Raw genomic sequence first — 17,307 nt, 5'->3', positions numbered from 1 at the left:
TAAAAGACCCTAAACCTGATTTGCCCTGGTGTTTTACCACAGTGCCAAACTCAACTGAGGGCCGGCCAAGTCTGGGGGCTCAGGTGGCGGTGTTTATTGGTCAGATGACTCCTTCATAGTAAGTGGGATACCGCTAGGAACTAGGATAAACAGCTCAATACTAAGTTCTACATGGGCTCTAAAGAAGCAATGTGGCTACTAGTGATCCTAGATCCAAAGTCGCTTCGCTCAAAACTTGGGATTAATGCTGTACTGATCCGTCTCCGTACAGCATTAATATGTACGGCCTCCAATGAGGCTAAGTTAGTTATTCACGAGACTTCTTTGATTAACTTCAGTATTTGATTTTTAAAGTAGAAAACCACTTTAATACTTGGAAACAAACTCGATTTCGGTTCCAAGGTACCAGTCAGGACGAACCCGAGTTCGGATCCAAGTTTTAAAGTGGTTCTCCACTTTAAAAATTAAATACTGAAGTTATTCAACAAAGTCTCGTGGGACTTTGCGAATAACTGACTACACCACATTGGAAGCCGTACATTTTAATGCTGTACAGAGACGGATTTCCGTACAGCGTTAATCTGAAGTTTTGAGTGAAGTGACTTTGGATCTAGAATCCAAAGCTCGCTTCGCTCATCACTAGTGGTTACCACATACTGTATACAAACTGCACCACGGATTATCAGATAATACAAAAAGGACCATAGTTGTCCCTTAAATAATTTCAATTTGGATTTGATTCAAGTCCGAATAACTTAAAAGTCCTACTATTGCCCTTAAATGTTGTGAATCATGTTCTGGGGTTTCCTAGGACTGTATGCAACTTATTTCAAGCTCTTTAACGTCAGCATTAGTAATCTTAAAGTGACAGTGACATACAGTAATGTGCAAAAGTTTTAGAGAGGTGTGGGGAAAATGCTGCATATTTAGAATGCTTTAAAAAATACACGTGTTTTATCAATTAACAAAAGGCAAAGTGAATAAACAAATGAGAAGTCTAAACCAAATCAATATTTGGTGTTACTACCGTTCGCCTTCAAATCAACATCAATCAACAGTTCTAAGTACACTTACACACAGTTTTTGAAGGAACTTTGCAGGAAAGTTGTGCTAAACTCCATGGAGAACTAACCACATACAGTATCTTGTATGGATGTAGCCTTGCTGGATATAATTCCTAATGACATTGGCTGTATGCATGGGGTCATTGTCCTGCTGCAGAATAAAGTTAAACTGATAACACTCCTATTTTTAAAATGATCTTACTTTGCAGCATTTCCACCTGCCTAAAACTTTTTCACAGTACTGTATATGGCTAAGGGCAGGCATGTTCAACCTGCGGCCCTCCAGCCGTTGTGAACCTACAACTCCCACAATGCCCTGATGTAGGCTGATACCTGCAGGCTGTTCGGGCATGCTGGGGGTTGTAGTTTTGCAACAGCTGGAGGGCCGCAGGTTGAGCATGCCTGGCTAAGGGTAAATACATGGTTGATGCTGGTAACAAACAGACTCCTTCAAAAACAAACTGCACTTTAGAATTTAATTTTTTTTTTTTTATAATTGTGGAAATATTTTTTTTTGTTTTAGTTGGCAAATGCCTGCTGGTGTGTATACACTCCCCCAGGGGTTATGTCGTCCTCCTTCTTTATCTTCCCTGTCTTATGATCTGAAAAATGTCTGACACTGTTTTGATAAATTCATCAGAATTAAATTGCTGAATTCTAGTTTGACTTGAATTTTTTGAAAATTCCTGTTCCTGAATTTGATTTACTTAGAATTGATTTGCTCATCTCTACTAATATTACAGTATAAACCAATACATATATAGCCTTTATTCCAGAAGTGATAATTACATTCAGATCTCTGTAGTTGATAACATTAATGGACATTTATGCCGTTCATTTTTTGAATGTATGTGGCTCTACTTGTTCACCTCTCAGCCGATTATTCAGGACTACTAGGAGACGTGTTTTCATCCGTGGCTACTTGATTTTTTCAGTGAGAGTCACTACGGTAGTTAACTGTCTAGCACATAAGCTGGTGTCAGACTACTGTAGGTAATGAATTGTAGCGTGTAATCCCTGTGCTTATTAAAATCTGTGTGGAGTTCTCATTCTTGTCTACTTAGATTATAGTAACAGTGATGTGAAACAATTAAACTCTGATTTCCTTATGTGTTTAGCTGGTCATATCACAATAGCTTCAGGCACCATTTGCTAAAATGTACTCTCCTGTACCTAGAAGCCATAGCAATCTTTACTGAATCAAAGGTACAAGTAAGGGTATACAGCTAGAGCAGCTATAAGCATTACCAACCCTATTAAACCAAACATAATGCATTGGGTTCATCCTGCTGACTAAAATGATAGCTCAATTATGTATGTCTGTTGCACTGTTCCTGAGCAAATTTTAGTAATATGTCAATGAGGTGTTCAGTGCACAGAGCACCAGAGATCCTGTGGTCTACACTTACTGCCATTGCCCCCTACCCCTTCATTGTAAAATGCCTCTGACTCTGTAAGTTTGCACTCGTGCCGTAGGTTGCACCAGTGCATGGGCAGTACATCAGCCTCTGCTTCTACTGCAGTTCACTGCGTATGCGCAAATTATATCATCCTCCACCTGGAGGAAGAGACACTTGGCTTTGTACTGGTGGAGAATGACATCATCCTCGCGAAGCAAAAGCTGTGGTACTGCACATAGTACCAATACTGTAAGTTGCGATACAGGCGTGAAATTACAAGGCAAGCAGAGGGAGAGGGCAGAATGGAGGAACTGTTGTGCTTCGAGGGGCTTGGGTCTGCCCCGCAATGCACCGAATAGCTAATTTACACATTAATAAAAAGTAGAAATCACTTTAATAAAGAAGTTTTAATATATGCAAATGAGCCACTAGGAACAACGGGGTTAATGCCATTACTCCTAAAGGCTCAGCTCTCTCTGCAACTGCTGTGCCCTCTACACTTTGATTGACAGGACCAGGCAGTGGCCCTGACTTCTCCTAAAGTCAATCAAAGTGCAGAGGGTATGACAATAGCAGAGAGAGATGATCCTTTAGGTGTAACTGCAAACAATTCCTCTGGTTCTGAGAGGCACACAGAATATGGTTCTTGACTTGTGCAGTGACCAGGAACGGGTTAGCTGACGCCACTTTTATGCAGTGGCCGGGTCAGGTGGATAATATATCCTGTATTTGTTGTGACGCCAATTGCAGCGTGCGCAGGGTACTATCCCAGAGCCCTTCCAAGGTGTTATAACGCACGTCCCAGATTAGGAATGCCAGAGTGGTGTAATGGCCTATAATGTCTCTATAGCTTCATGTTAGTTGTGTCACGGTGTCTCCTACCTGGGTACGGCTGGGCTCCTGGCTCACTTGCAATAAATTTGAGTGTAGTGATAGTAGGAGTAATAGAGGAATTTTGAAGAAGAAATTATGTCCAGACCTTTAGATGAAGTTCAAATGTTTCTTTACTTGAAATAACTTTCATCCAAGCAGTATATAGCTTTGGTCTCTTGGTCCCAGCAGGTTTGGGCAATCATTTGCAGGAATGAGTACTTCTGCTTTAAATGTGGAGCTTGCAGAATAAAACGTCTGCTTGGTAGCTCTGTAACTGTGGAAGGATTAGCTTCTGCACTTATCTGTACCTTCTGCTGTGTGGGGACATACTAGCTGAGAAGGAATTGGCTTCTCCTAGGCACTGGACTTTTCTCACAGATGGATTCTCAGGGGATGCTTTCTTCCTGGAACTCTGGAGGTAGTCTGTAGTTTCTGCTTTCCTCATACAGCAGAGCTGAAGGTGTTCAGACTGGGTATATGGCCAAGTCTCAGCTGAGACTAGGTTCTTGCTGTCCTCCCTATGCAGGGGAGCTCCACACACACACACCCTACCCCTAGCAGGGGGTGGGCTACACTAACTCTAACTTCCTTCTCCACCCATGCTGCAGGATGTGGGACCAGCCCACCTCTCCACAGAGGGGTAGCTAAGCTGGAATAATCCATTCCAGCTCAGATGCACTAAACACGAAGCTGTATTTGCCAATGGGTTGCTGCCACTTACTGGTAACAAGGAAAATTACATGAACAATTGCATTTAACATAGTGTTGTATGCAGAGGACATAATATAAATTACATCTGATGACAGTATAAAGGCTCTTAGGAGATAGTAGCGGGGTAGAGGCGTGTAGTAACACAACTCTGGGGTGTTACACATGTATTTAAAGAATAGTAGAATTAGGGGTTTCCATAAATTTTTTTAATGTCCTGCATTTCCCAAGGGGTTTGCTTGTAGGCAGATAAGATGATCACTCTATTTTCACACCATATAATAACATCTTTTTTTTTTTTGTATTGTCCTGCCTTCTGCATTTAATAATTCATTATTATTGTAATATTAGTGACATCATCTTCAGTGATGCTGTTCAAACAGGCCAAATTCATGTGCAAATGAATACAATGTGTACCATATACGAATCTTAGGGGGTAATTTATTATCCGGAAATACACCTATATTAGGCATATTTCTGGCGCTGATTGCGGCGAAAGGTCACGCCAGGTCTAAAAAAGTGGCCATGGCGGGGGAAGGGATGGGCCAACAGGCCTGTCTCATTGATCATTTTATACGCCTGTTTTTGGCATAGAAAATGGTCTAAATGTAAGACAGCTCAGAAACTACCTTACATTTAGAACTGTCGCTGGATGCGCCAAAGTTATGGAGAGGCCTGTGCCTCTTCATAACTTCAGTGGATTAACCGCCAGATATAGGGGTTAATAAGGGGTTATTAAGGGCTCATGCACACGACAGTATTTTGCATTCAGTATACTGGACGTTTTTTCAGTTCAGTATGCGGTACATATACTGAACCATTCATTTCAATGGTTCAGCAAAAAAAAATGGTGTATCTGTGTGCATTTCATTTCAGTATTTCCGTACCGTGAAAAGATAGAACATGTCCTATTCTTGTCCGCAAATCACGGTGCTTGGCTCCATTCAAGTCAATGGGTCCGCAAAAAAAACGGAACACATACGGAAATGCATCCGTATGTCTTCCGTATCAGTTCCGTTTTTGCGGAACCATCTATTTAAAATGTTATGCCCAGACCAATTTTTTCTATGTAATTACTGTATACTGTATAAGGCATACAGAAAAACGGAATGGAAAAACGGAAAGGAAACAGAAACACAACGGAAACAAAAAACTGAACCACGGATCCGTGAAAAACGGACCGCAAAACACTGAAAAAGCCATACTGTCGTGTGCATGAGCCCTAAGACCGTCTTAATAAATGACCCCCTATATGTATAAATGCAGACAGGCACAGATGAAATTGAAGAAAACTATAACCAAATGAGTTATTGGACACACTGAGAAGAAGAAGAAAACCGCATGCAAGGCTGCACCTCTATTTAAAAATATATAATTTATTCAAAAACACAAGCAAATTTAAAAACATTGTACATAATTACATCATTCTGTGTGGACCAAAGCTATGTCCAACACACGTAACTGCATCCACCAGGTTCAAAATTGAAACATACATGTGCCACCAGAATAGTGTATAATTAATAAATAAGGCATCAAAAAATGCTAAATACTTATCAGATGAGAAGGTAGGCAGACATGGTGTGCAGGTAAAAACGCCCCACACGTATCACCAGTCAAAGCTAGCTTCATCAGGGGTCCATATACTGAGGCAAATGTGTTCCATATATATATACATACATGATTAAAGAACAATAGGGGTCACCTGTAATGAATTGATCTCAAGGAGGCAAGAGAAGGGGAGGGTGGCACGGCTGCATACATATCCCTGGTGCAAGGTCCATATCTATAGATGATGGCCATTTTTTAATGCCTTATTTATTAATTAGATACTATTCTGGTGGCACATCTATGTTTCTATTTTGAACCTGGTGGATGCAGGTATGTGTGTTGGACATATCTTTGGTCCATACACAATGATGTAATTGTATACAATATTTTTAAATTTACTTGTGTTTTTGAATAAATTATATATTTTTAAATAGAGGTACAGCCTTGCATGTGGTTTTTCTTCTTCTTCTCAGTGTGTTTGGTTATATATCAATACCATGGCTTGCACTCTGTGACATTCATTTGGTGTGCCCCCCTGACTATGAAGTTTTCTACAAATGAGTTTTTGGGTATTGGGTATAAAATCTCGATAAAATGCAAGCTGTGTAAAGGATCAGCTGAGTTGGTATGGATCTGAGGGTTATAGGGGACAATATTTGTATACAAAGAGGTACTGAAGGTTTTTAGGTTGTCTGTGATGCTTAAAGACTAGAGGAGTTTTATAGAGGGTGTAACGACGCAGTAGTTCACAAGAATGCAGAACTGGACTTCATCTATAGCAGTCATCTGTCCCAAGTCCAACCTATCTCTGGGTAATCAGAAACCTTCAGGACTTACAGTAGTGCTGAATCACACAACACCCAAATAGTTTTAATAAGCATATATGAAGAACATGTCAACACTGGCAGAAAATAATGTACTGAAATGGAGGCAATGGAGTAGATGGGGGATAGTAATGTCATACAGATTGAGGGCAGATGACTGACAGTAAAAAAAATTAAAGATATGCTGAACTGTCCTTGATCTGAAATACAACCCAGCAAAACAGCCAAGAAACATCAAAATCAACAACTCAGAAAATAGACAGACCTTAATACCGACAACAATGGCAAGTGCAGACTTAGACTTCTTTAACACTAGCGGTCTTTGGCGGGTAGCGGCTGGATGTCCGCCAGACCCCATTATAGTCAATGGGGCAGTTAGACATTGCGGTAACATCCAGCAAGGCTGAATCCGGAGAGCTCTGGCAGGCTGTTTTCTGCCAGAACAGCCTACCAGACCTATAGCACATGTGTGAAACTGGCATTACAGAAGGTATGGGGCCCCCTTAAAGCAGCTTTCATCTGTATATTAGATTGCATGCCAGGGCACAAGCTAATGGATTTTGGATTGAACAGGCTTTATAAGTGCTCTGTGCTGAGCTATTTGAAAGGAAAGAGTGCCAGATACTGATCTTCCTGGGGGCCCTCTACTGTCTCTGTCTGCCATTGTCACAAGCAACCTCGGACTGGCCCACAGGGGAACAGGTGAATCCCCCGGTGGGCCACTAGTCCCCCACTACATATAAATATACAGCATCTCAACCAGCCTATGTTCATATAAAACTGCGTAGATGGTTTAACAAATTATCCAGTATAGTCATTGCAGGGACCCTATAATTATCTTGCTGCTGTGTAGGTAATATTCGCATGTTTCAGTGGACCCTCAGAATTTAATTTTACTGGTGGGCCCTAGGCATTCCAGTTTGAAACTGGTCACAATTACATTCAATGGATGACTGGCATCCTGTGGGCAGATTTCAAGTAGGAGATATGAGAATTTCATATCATATATAGTTAAATTATTGATAAGGCTGAAAAAAAACTCAGGCCCATAAGGTCCGCCCGAGGAAGGCAAACATTCCTGTGATGTCGTCACCATAATTCCAGTCTTGACTCCAAATCTGCTAATCAGAATAATTCACTGGATCAATGTCCCATCCCCAGAAATTTGGTAGCTCTTCAACGTGTTCAATGAATCAACCATTACATCAGTAAAGTGACTGATTTACCGGAATATGAACCATATCAAAATTGTACATTCATGAATATGGCTACATTTGGATCTAAGACTAAAGCTTGTCAAACAAACCAAGAATATGCCTACTTGGTACCTTTTTTATTGCATCAGGTAAATGGTCCATGACTACTGATTATTTATTTGTATGGAATGCCGTCATGCAAAATTAAAATTTAGATTTGCTTTACTTCTTCAAGTATTACATAACTGATCTAAGGACTGTTAGATACAGGCCCCAAAGTACAGTAAGATCTAATATGAATGGAAAAACAATAAAAAATTATAGGCTCATAGACTATTATCATGAATAGAGGTCTTTCAATACCAGAACATACTTGTACGTGATCATGGCATTGAACCCAAACTTTCCAAATCAACCAGAAAGATAACAATTAAATTGCCAAAGAATATATGACCAATGCATATTCTGTATGTTATGTAATATGAATGAAACTCTGCATTTTATCTTTGCCTTATCAGTGGTGACATTCACAATGTACCCTCATCTATCAGGGTCTGTTCTTTCACATATTTTCACATGCAACTTCGCAGAAACATCTCTCTGACTAATGGGTGTCTTCATCCAAAATTATTATCCACCAGATGGCTCCCACGCCTGAGATATGTTCCCAGTGTTATCAAATTCACGACTGTCAATGTAATGTGGAGCTGCAGAAAACACATTGGCCTAGATTAATAAGATGATGTCATCATTTTCTGTTGCATATGGTAACAAATACTTTGTAATGACATGTAGTAAATCATAAGACAAAGTGATCAACTATTGTTGGAATCATATACTGTATGTTGTCCATATGTTCAACTTCCTCATTATTAATGAGGGAATTTGCCAAATAATGTATGAATAGATGCGGAAAAGTCCACATACATTCTTTTCAATTTTCGACACCTTTATTGCACCAAAACCAAATAGAGGATGCACAATGAATGGTCCTACCTTTAGGATTAGAAGAGTTACTGCTGTAAATTGATGTTGATATTTGATAGTATGAGATGTGTCCTTGGTTACCCGACAAAGTAACGGTCTGAAAACAACGGGTCTGTAAAATATGGATACCTTCCATGTGCATTCTGTCCTCAAAACAGACCAAAATAGGAAATGTTCTATAATTTGCGGAACAGAAAAACGGATCCACGAATGTGTGCTTGGTTCCTTGAAAATTTATGGATCAGTGTGCTGTCCACAAAATTTTCTTTATGTTTTTTAAAAGTTGGTCATCTTGCGTCACTTATCTCAGAAGATGTTTTATCAAGCGAGAGGAAATATAAGGAAGGACACATCTACCGTATATATGCATGAAAACAACTCATCTGGATACAAGTGATACATTTCAGGTCCATACTGGACCATGTTCAGGCTGGCGCACTATGAGCTGAGTTTTCTCAGTGTTTGCTCTAATTTAGTACAACGGATTCGGCTGCTTTGCTGAATTTTACAAAATAAAATTAACTTTGTGATGAATTACTTCATTACAAAGCGCATTTCTTTGTAAGTAGTGGGTGCAGTGACAGGGAGCTGCGATTGAGCCGCTTCCTGTCATTGTACCCCTCAGATGCCGCGTTCATAGTTGATTGCGGCATCTGACATTAACATTAAAGTGTAAAATAAAATATAAATAAAATCATACTTAACTCTCACATGGCCTGTGATGACGCCGGCGTACTTACATCATAAGTCACTGCGCACAGGATTTTGCGCAGGATTTTCAATCAATATGACGACGGACAGCTCTTCACACGCAAACGGATGAGCTAAGTATGATTATTTTTATTTTTTTACTGCCATTTAGGGAAAATCGATTTGTTAAGACAAACCACAAGCAAATTCAGGTTCGCGGCGAATCAAATTTTCCCTGAAATCCAGAACAAAGTTCACTTCGTGGACTTCAATTCACTCAGCACTAATAATAATCTGTTACATTATAATGCCCCAGCTATAATCACTCAGTTTATAAAAGGAGATAGCTTTAAATTTTTATATTAAAATATGACAGCCAAGGTTTATATTGGTAGGAGCATGTGGAAAATATCTGAAATTTAGCTACAAATTACAAATGTGATTAACAATTTCTTTTGTTTAGAACGACTGAGCCAAGGCTTTGTTGTTTTCCAGCTGTTAAAGAGCGTGTGCCTACTGAGGAAAGTTCACTAACACAGCGGACTTAGCTGTAATTACAGTGAGTCATACTGATTAAAGACACCGTAAAATAACCTCTTCAAAATGTTCTAAGTTCTTACTACTAGGGGCTTTCTATGAATTTGCTGTAACATGTGTACCTTATCCATCAAAAAATGTATATATGGAAATATGTTGTCATGTATTTGTTATTTATTCCCCACATTCGGTCATGCATCAGTAACTGCTGAGATACGCACATTTGGATGTCATTTAAGAAGTGCCCTGTATATTTACTGCTACATGATACGGTAGGTTAACAGAAGCTACTTTCTAAAAAACAAGCCAAATGCACCTAAAGAACATTTGTAGCCTCAGCATTCTCAACTTAAAGGGGTTGTCCTACGAAAAATGTTCTGCAGTTTTCAAACCAGCTCCTGGATCTGAATACTTTTGGAATTGCACGTAATTAAAAATTTTGCATAACCACTGAGTTATTCAATAAAATGTATCTGTATAGCGCCACCTGCTGCTTGTTCTTTTTCTTCATTTTCTGTCTACCTCACTGAGGTGGATAGACATGCTCAGTTCAATCCTTCATCTGACTTCTGAGCTGTGATAGGGAGAGAGCTGCAGCAGAAACAACACTCCCTAGCAGAGCAATGAATGGGGAGATCTCTGGATCCATGTGAGGTACAGGGCTGGTTCTAGCTTTGTTAGAAAGAGATTGTCATCTACTATACGATGATTTTTTTGTTTAATCATGGGATAACTCCTTTAGTAAAGTCTTCTATTCAGCATTCTGTTGTCCCATGATATTTGTCACTTTGGGTCAATATTAGGTTTTTTTAAAAGCATTTTTGCAGCATATTGGCTCCGGCCTTCACCTGGATAAATAGAAAGAAAGACATGTGTACCCTGCCCCCTTTTGTTCACATCCTTCCTCTTGCTCTTGTTGAACTTATTAGGCATACTATATGTCTGTGACTATTGTATCTTGTTGTATCAAGGGAACGGTTTGTGTATATCCTTTAAACTTGTAAGGGAGTGCCTCATAAGGACTGTCTGGATAATTGTGAGCCCCCTCAGAAAAATTAATTTTCTTGAATGGTAACCACAAGCGAAAATCATGTTGCTATGCTTTGCCATGTTATGCTATGTATAAGTGATATACCATGTCATATAAGTTGTGCTGGACATGTGATTGTACGTGAATCCTAACATTCATTTATTTGCAGCCACGGTATTGAGGCCGCACCTGTAGAACTTAGCATTGGGCACCTGGGTTGGTTGAGGTCAGGAGTATCACATGCTGACGCTGTGATGTTGCACCACATGGGTTGGGTCATATGGTTGGGGCCAGGTCATAAATAAGAGGACCTGGAGTACATCATGGTCAGTCAGCTAGTGTGTATGGTAGAGTGCAGCTGAACCACAGCATACCTACTGTTGCACAGTGAGAAGGATCTGTCGTTGAATCTGGACCTGCTGAGAGATTAAGAGACCCTGAGATCCAGCAGGGTAGCGAGTGACCACCATCTACTACATGCAGCAGACCTGCTTTAAACTGTTGCCACTGACTGGGTCACTACCAGTGAGGATCTTGTTTTGAGTAACACAAGTGGTTGTAGACCACTTCTAGAAACTGTAATGCAGTAGCCCACACCTCATACTTTGGATATAGTAGTGCCCATATGTTGTAACTGCCAGATTGCTGTGCTGCAATTAGTGGCAACCATTTGATAAGCCTGCAATGAGCAGTGTGTGTGTGTGTGTGTGTGTGTGTGTGTGTGACAAAATTGTCCTTGTTGCTGGGGCATCCATCCAGATTACAGTGAGTGCCAGATGAGTAGCAACCACGTGTGGAATCTAGAGACCGGCCTTAAGGCTTAAGGCAACCATCAGTGTTAATAGTAACCACCAAGCTCTGTGCCATAATATTGTATGCAACCACCAAGTGTGTGCTCTCTCTAAAAGACTGGAACCGTATGCTTGTTGCCTCAATTTAAGTAAACCACTGTTTAGAAAAAAAAAAAAAACCTTGCTGAATCACTGCTCCATCCTTGAGGATGGTACCTTGTAGAGTTCAGTTGTTCTGTACTAATCATGCATGTAAAGGCCATGCTGAATTCAATGGAACTTCCAAGGAAGAAATATGATCTATTATTAGTGCCAAAAGGGTCTCACTTTACTGGGAACTTCCCAGGAAATTTTCTGATGACAAATTCCCTCTACATTTCGCATGGCAGGTCAATTTTCGCATTTGGCAAATCTCATTCACTTTGCTGGCACTGTATTACTGCCCTTGGGTGCTGTGTGTAAACAGGACACAGGGTCCATAGCATCCTATATGATAGTGGTCACGTCACGTTATTTGCCCATGTGACTGCAGTCACATTGGTAAATCAGGAGATTTACCCCATCTTGAACACCATGGATATATTGGTCTTTTTACATATGGCCCCCATTGACACCATGGGGGCTTCTATATTTGTGCTGTAGTAAGCAATGGGCAGTTTTACCATTTCAAATGCCATTACATGTTTATAGCGGAGTAATAGTATAATAGTCCTATCCAGCATACAAGATACAGGTAGTGTAAGTATAACCCCTTTGTTCCAAGAACTGTCCGACACACAGTCTGGGAGTCAACAACCCTTTTATTGAAATGTAAACGTTTATATACAAGTCCCCATGCAAGGGGTTTCCATAATGGCATTCCAGGAGTTTACCCATGCAAGGGGTTTCCATAATGGATTCCAGGGGTTTTCCCCTGGTGGACTCTGCGGAAAACTTAACCTGCCATGCTATTCCCTCATTGTTCATTACTTGTAAGACAAAAGTAATTAGGGACCCGCCGAGTCCTCGTCTGGCTATTCAGCAGAAACACAATGGCTACAATGTCAATTGGGTTATGCCTCAGTTGAAGCGGTGGGGGGGGGGGGCTTGGTGGCATACACATCTGTTCATGAAACTAGCATAGGAATGCCCTCAGTCTTGTACAGTGTAAAATTGACACATGAACCCAGTCTTTGATATACTGAAGTGGCTAGGTTTGCCACAATGCTCCCCCAGAACCACAAGCCGGCATATACAGTCTGATCCCAACGGATCGGCTTGGGGATGTCCGGAGGAGTACCCACAGATCACTTTTCAAGTTCAGTTTGTCTGGATAGCCCGTTGGCGTTGACATTTTGTTTCCCAGGGCGGTAGTGGATAGAAAAGTCAAAAGGCTGCAGCGCCAAGCTCAAGTGCAGCAGCCTGGCATTGTCTCCTGATATTCTGTTTAGCCACACCAACGGGTTGTGATCTGTGAGTAAGGCAAAGGGTTGCCCATACAAGTAGGGCTGCAGCTTTTTAAGGGCCCACACCACAGCCAGACATTCTTTTTCGAAAGCGGCGTAGCTTACTTCTCTGGGTAGGAGTTTTCTGCTTAGGTAAGCTACTGGGTGCTCGTCGCCATCTGCTCCGACTTGGCTCAGCACTGCTCCCAATCCAAACATAGAAGCGTCTGTGTGGACAAGGAATCGTTTAGTGGGATCAGGAGCGGTGAGAACAGGTGCATTGATCAGGGCGGTTTTCAGTTGCTGGAATGCCTGTTCACACTCTGGGGCCCATACTACTAGCTTAGGGAGGTTTTTATGGGTCAAATCTGTGAGGGGCTTGGCTAGGGTGCTGTAATTGGGCACAAATTTCCGGTATTACCCGGCGGTACCCAGGAAGGCTAGGACTTAGGTCTTAGTACGGGGGGTTGGCCTCTTGGCTACGGCCTCTATCTTGGCGGGCTCGGGTTTCTGTTGGCCGCTCCCTACTCGGTGGCCTAGATATTGGACTTCAGCCATCCCTATATAGCATTTACTGGGTTTAAGGGTTAACCCTGCCTCCCTGATCCAGTCTAGTACGGCTCCTATGTGGGTCAGGTGTTCGGCCCAGGAGTGACTAAAAATGGCTATGTCATCTAAATAGGCGCAAGCGTACTCCTGGCACCCGTCCAATAACCGATCCACCATTCTCTGAAAAGTAGCTGGGGTGTTTTTCATCCCGAATGGCATGACCTTAAACTGGTACAGGCCAAATGGAGTGACAAACGCTGACTTGGGGACGGCTTTCTCGGCTAAGGGAATCTGCCAGTACCCCTTACAAAGATCTATTGTAGTGAGGTACTGGCCTCTGGCCATGTTATCCAGGAGCTCATCTATCTGGGGCATAGGGTAGGCGTCAGATACGGTTTTGTCATTGAGCCTTCTGTAGTCTACGCAGAAGCGGGTTGTCCCATCCCGCATCGGCACTAGCACTACCGGGGAAGCCCAGGGGCTGTCCGAGTGTTCTATAGCAATTAACTGTAACATTTTCTCAATCTCCTTGTGCATATTCTCCTTTACGGACTCAGGTATGTGGTACGGAAGTTGTTGTAGCAAGGTTTGTCCGGGGATCTCTACCCTATGGGTAGCTAAGCGTGTGTACCCCGGGCGATCAGAGAACGTGGCCCCTTTATCCTGAATTAACCTTTGTGCTTGTGCTCGTTCCTGGGGGCTCAGGCGCTCCCCCAACTGTACTTCTCCCAGGCCCTCGTTCTGGTCTCCTCTCTCTAGGAGGTCTGGGAGGGGTAAGTTATCAACGTCCTCTTCGGCAGAGGCACAGATGGCGGCTACATTTTCCACGCGCTTGTAGTAGGGCTTCAGCAGGGGCCATACACATAGGTGGTATCACAGATCTGTTCTACCACCTTGTATGGGCCCTGCCAGGAGGCCTGCAGCTTGTCATTGTGGACTGGCCTCAGGATTAGCACCTTCTGCCCTATCTGAAAGCTGCGGTCTCCTGCCCCCTTGTCATACCATCTGCGCTGTCGTTGTTGGGCTGCCTGGAGGTTAGTACGCACTGTCTGAGTCAATTCTTCCAGGCGCTCACGAAACTCTAGCACGTAAGGGATGATAGGGGTACCCCTAGTGTTCACCTCCCCTTCCCAATGTTCTCGGATGAGATCTAAGGAACCCCTCACCCTTCTCCCGAACAGTAGTTCAAAGGAGGAGAACTCGGTGGACTCTTGGGGAACCTCCCTATATGCAAAGAGCAAATGAGGTAAGAACCTTTCCCAGTCCTTTCCGGTGTCTACAAACGTACGGATCACCTGCTTTAGAGTTCCGTTGAAACATTCGCAGAGACCTTTGGACTGGGGATGATAAGCCGAATTTAAGATGGCTTTAATACCGCATACCTTCCAGAGTTGGTGGGTAACCTCTGAAGTGAATTGGGTGCCTTTATCCGAAATAATCTCCCATGGAAATCCCATGCGGAAGAAGATTTGCATCAGGACATCCGCTATGGTCTCTGCATGAACATTGGTCAGCACCACCGCCTCTGGATACCTGGTGGCATAGTCCACTACGGTCAAGATGTACTTCTTGCCGGAGGGACTGGGTTTAGCTAGGGGGCCTATGAGGTCTACGGCCACTCAACTAAATGGTTCCTCAATGATTGGAAGGGGATGGAGCTCGCTTCCCTGCTCTCTGGCAGGTATCACAGGTTTGGCAAAATTGCCTGATATCCTTTGAGATACCTGGTCACAAAAAGTTCTGGGTCAGCCGATGTTTAGTTCGGCTGACCCCTAGATGTCCTGACAGGGCAATGCGCAGTAAATCCTGCCTATATTTTTGGGGGACTATAAGCTGTTTCGTGTGCATCAGGATAGACCCAGCTGCCATTTTCTCAGCGTATCGATATAATAGGCCCTTTTCCCAGGCATATCTCTCTCCCTCTAACCCGGCCTGGCTGCTGGCTATCCTGTCTTTATACACCTGTAAGGAGGGATCTAGGGCTACCTCACTGCCAAATGCTAACGGGGCATCCCAGGGGAGGGCATCGGGAAAAGGGGTGATTTGCTTACTTGAGCCTCAGAGTGTGTGGATGGTGCCATGGTGCGGGCCTGCTGTCTGGTGACGACTGAGTAGGCCTCTTGTACCGTGGGTTGGGGAACAAAAGCTGACGTGAGCTCCCCCAAGTCGTTGCCCAAAATAACATCTGCCGGCAAGTCTTGCATTAGCCCCACTTCCACATCCCCTGATCCTACTCCCCACTTCAAATGCATCTTGGCAGTAGGTACTTTGTAGATGGCTCCCCCTGCCACTCGCACGGCTACACACTCTCCGGTGCGGGCCTTCTTGGGGATGAGGTGGTTCAGGACCAAGGTCAAAGTGGCCCCAGAGTCCCGTAGTCCTTGTAGATGGGGTTGGCCTCAGGTAGTACCCCCAGTTGTTCTTCTACAGAGGTGGCTGAAGTGTGTCGGTGTACCATCACCCGAGCCCCTGGAGGTTGGCCCTGATTGGACCAGGTTTATCGGTTTCGGTTTCGTGGGCATTCCCATTGCACATGGCCCAACTGGTTGCAGGTGTGGCATCGTATACTAGGCCGGGGTGGGTATCTCGGTGGGTATCGGTTAGGGCTCCACCTGGTTGGGACAGAGTCGAAGTCGCAGGAGCTGGAAGAGGGGTTGCAGGTCTGGAAAATAACCGGTGGGGGTAGACATTGGTATCGCCTGGCATCTTGGTGCTCGTCCGCTAGCTTGGCTGCGTCGTGTAGGGTACGGGGCTTTTGATCCCTTACCCAGTCTTGTACCTCTGGTGCCAGCCCCTTGAAGAATTGTTCTAGGAGGACCAGTTGTAGTAGGTCCTCCAGGCTAGTGGCTTGTATCGCTTGTATCCACCCATGGCAGCTCGATGTAAGCGGTGAGCCCATTCTGCATGAGAATCTTTTTCCTGCTTTTTAAGTTCCCGGAATTTACGTCTCCATGCCTCGGGGGTAGTGGCATAACATGCTAGAATGGCCTGTTTCACCTTCTGGTAGTCTCTGCTGTCCAGATAATCTACCGGCAAGCAGGGGCACCTGGTCTTCGGGGCTGATATCATGCAGCTGGCACAATCTTTCAAAGTCCTATAAATATCCGTCGATGTCATCCTCTGTATCAGCATAATTTTTAAATGCTTGATAGGGGATCTTAATTCTTCCCTGGGTGATGATGGATCTCTGGATCACCGGCCTGTTTGTAGCTGCCTGGCCATGATATACTCCTGTACATCTGCCATTAATCTTTCCAATGTCTCTGTGGGCGGTGTTACTGGGTAAAACTCTAATCTGGTTCTGAGGTCTTTCTGGAAACTCGGTTTCTTCCCTCTGTGGTGGAGGTGCCGTATTATTTGCTCGGTCTCCCTCCATGAGTTTGGCAATAAGGGTAGCTTTCATCTTGTTGCTGGCTATTTTACCCCTTGCTTCCAACAGTTCTTTTAGTGTAGCTCGTTTCAGTGCGGCATAGTTCGTCTCCATTCACCGTCCGTTCGTATAGCCGAACATATTCCCGAACTCCGGTGTACTGTATATACGCTGTGAGGTTTGAATCCCGTTGCTTTCCACCAATTGTAGCAGAGTAATAGTATAATCCACGGTATCTCCGCTGGTAGTCCTATCCAGAATACAAGATACAGGTAGCGTAAGTATAATCCCTTTGTCCCAAGAACTGTCAACAACC

The sequence above is a fragment of the Bufo bufo genome, chromosome 2, assembly GCF_905171765.1.
Source record: "Bufo bufo chromosome 2, aBufBuf1.1, whole genome shotgun sequence".
Lineage (NCBI taxonomy): Eukaryota > Metazoa > Chordata > Amphibia > Anura > Bufonidae > Bufo > Bufo bufo.
This window is presented reverse-complemented; position numbering follows the sequence as displayed.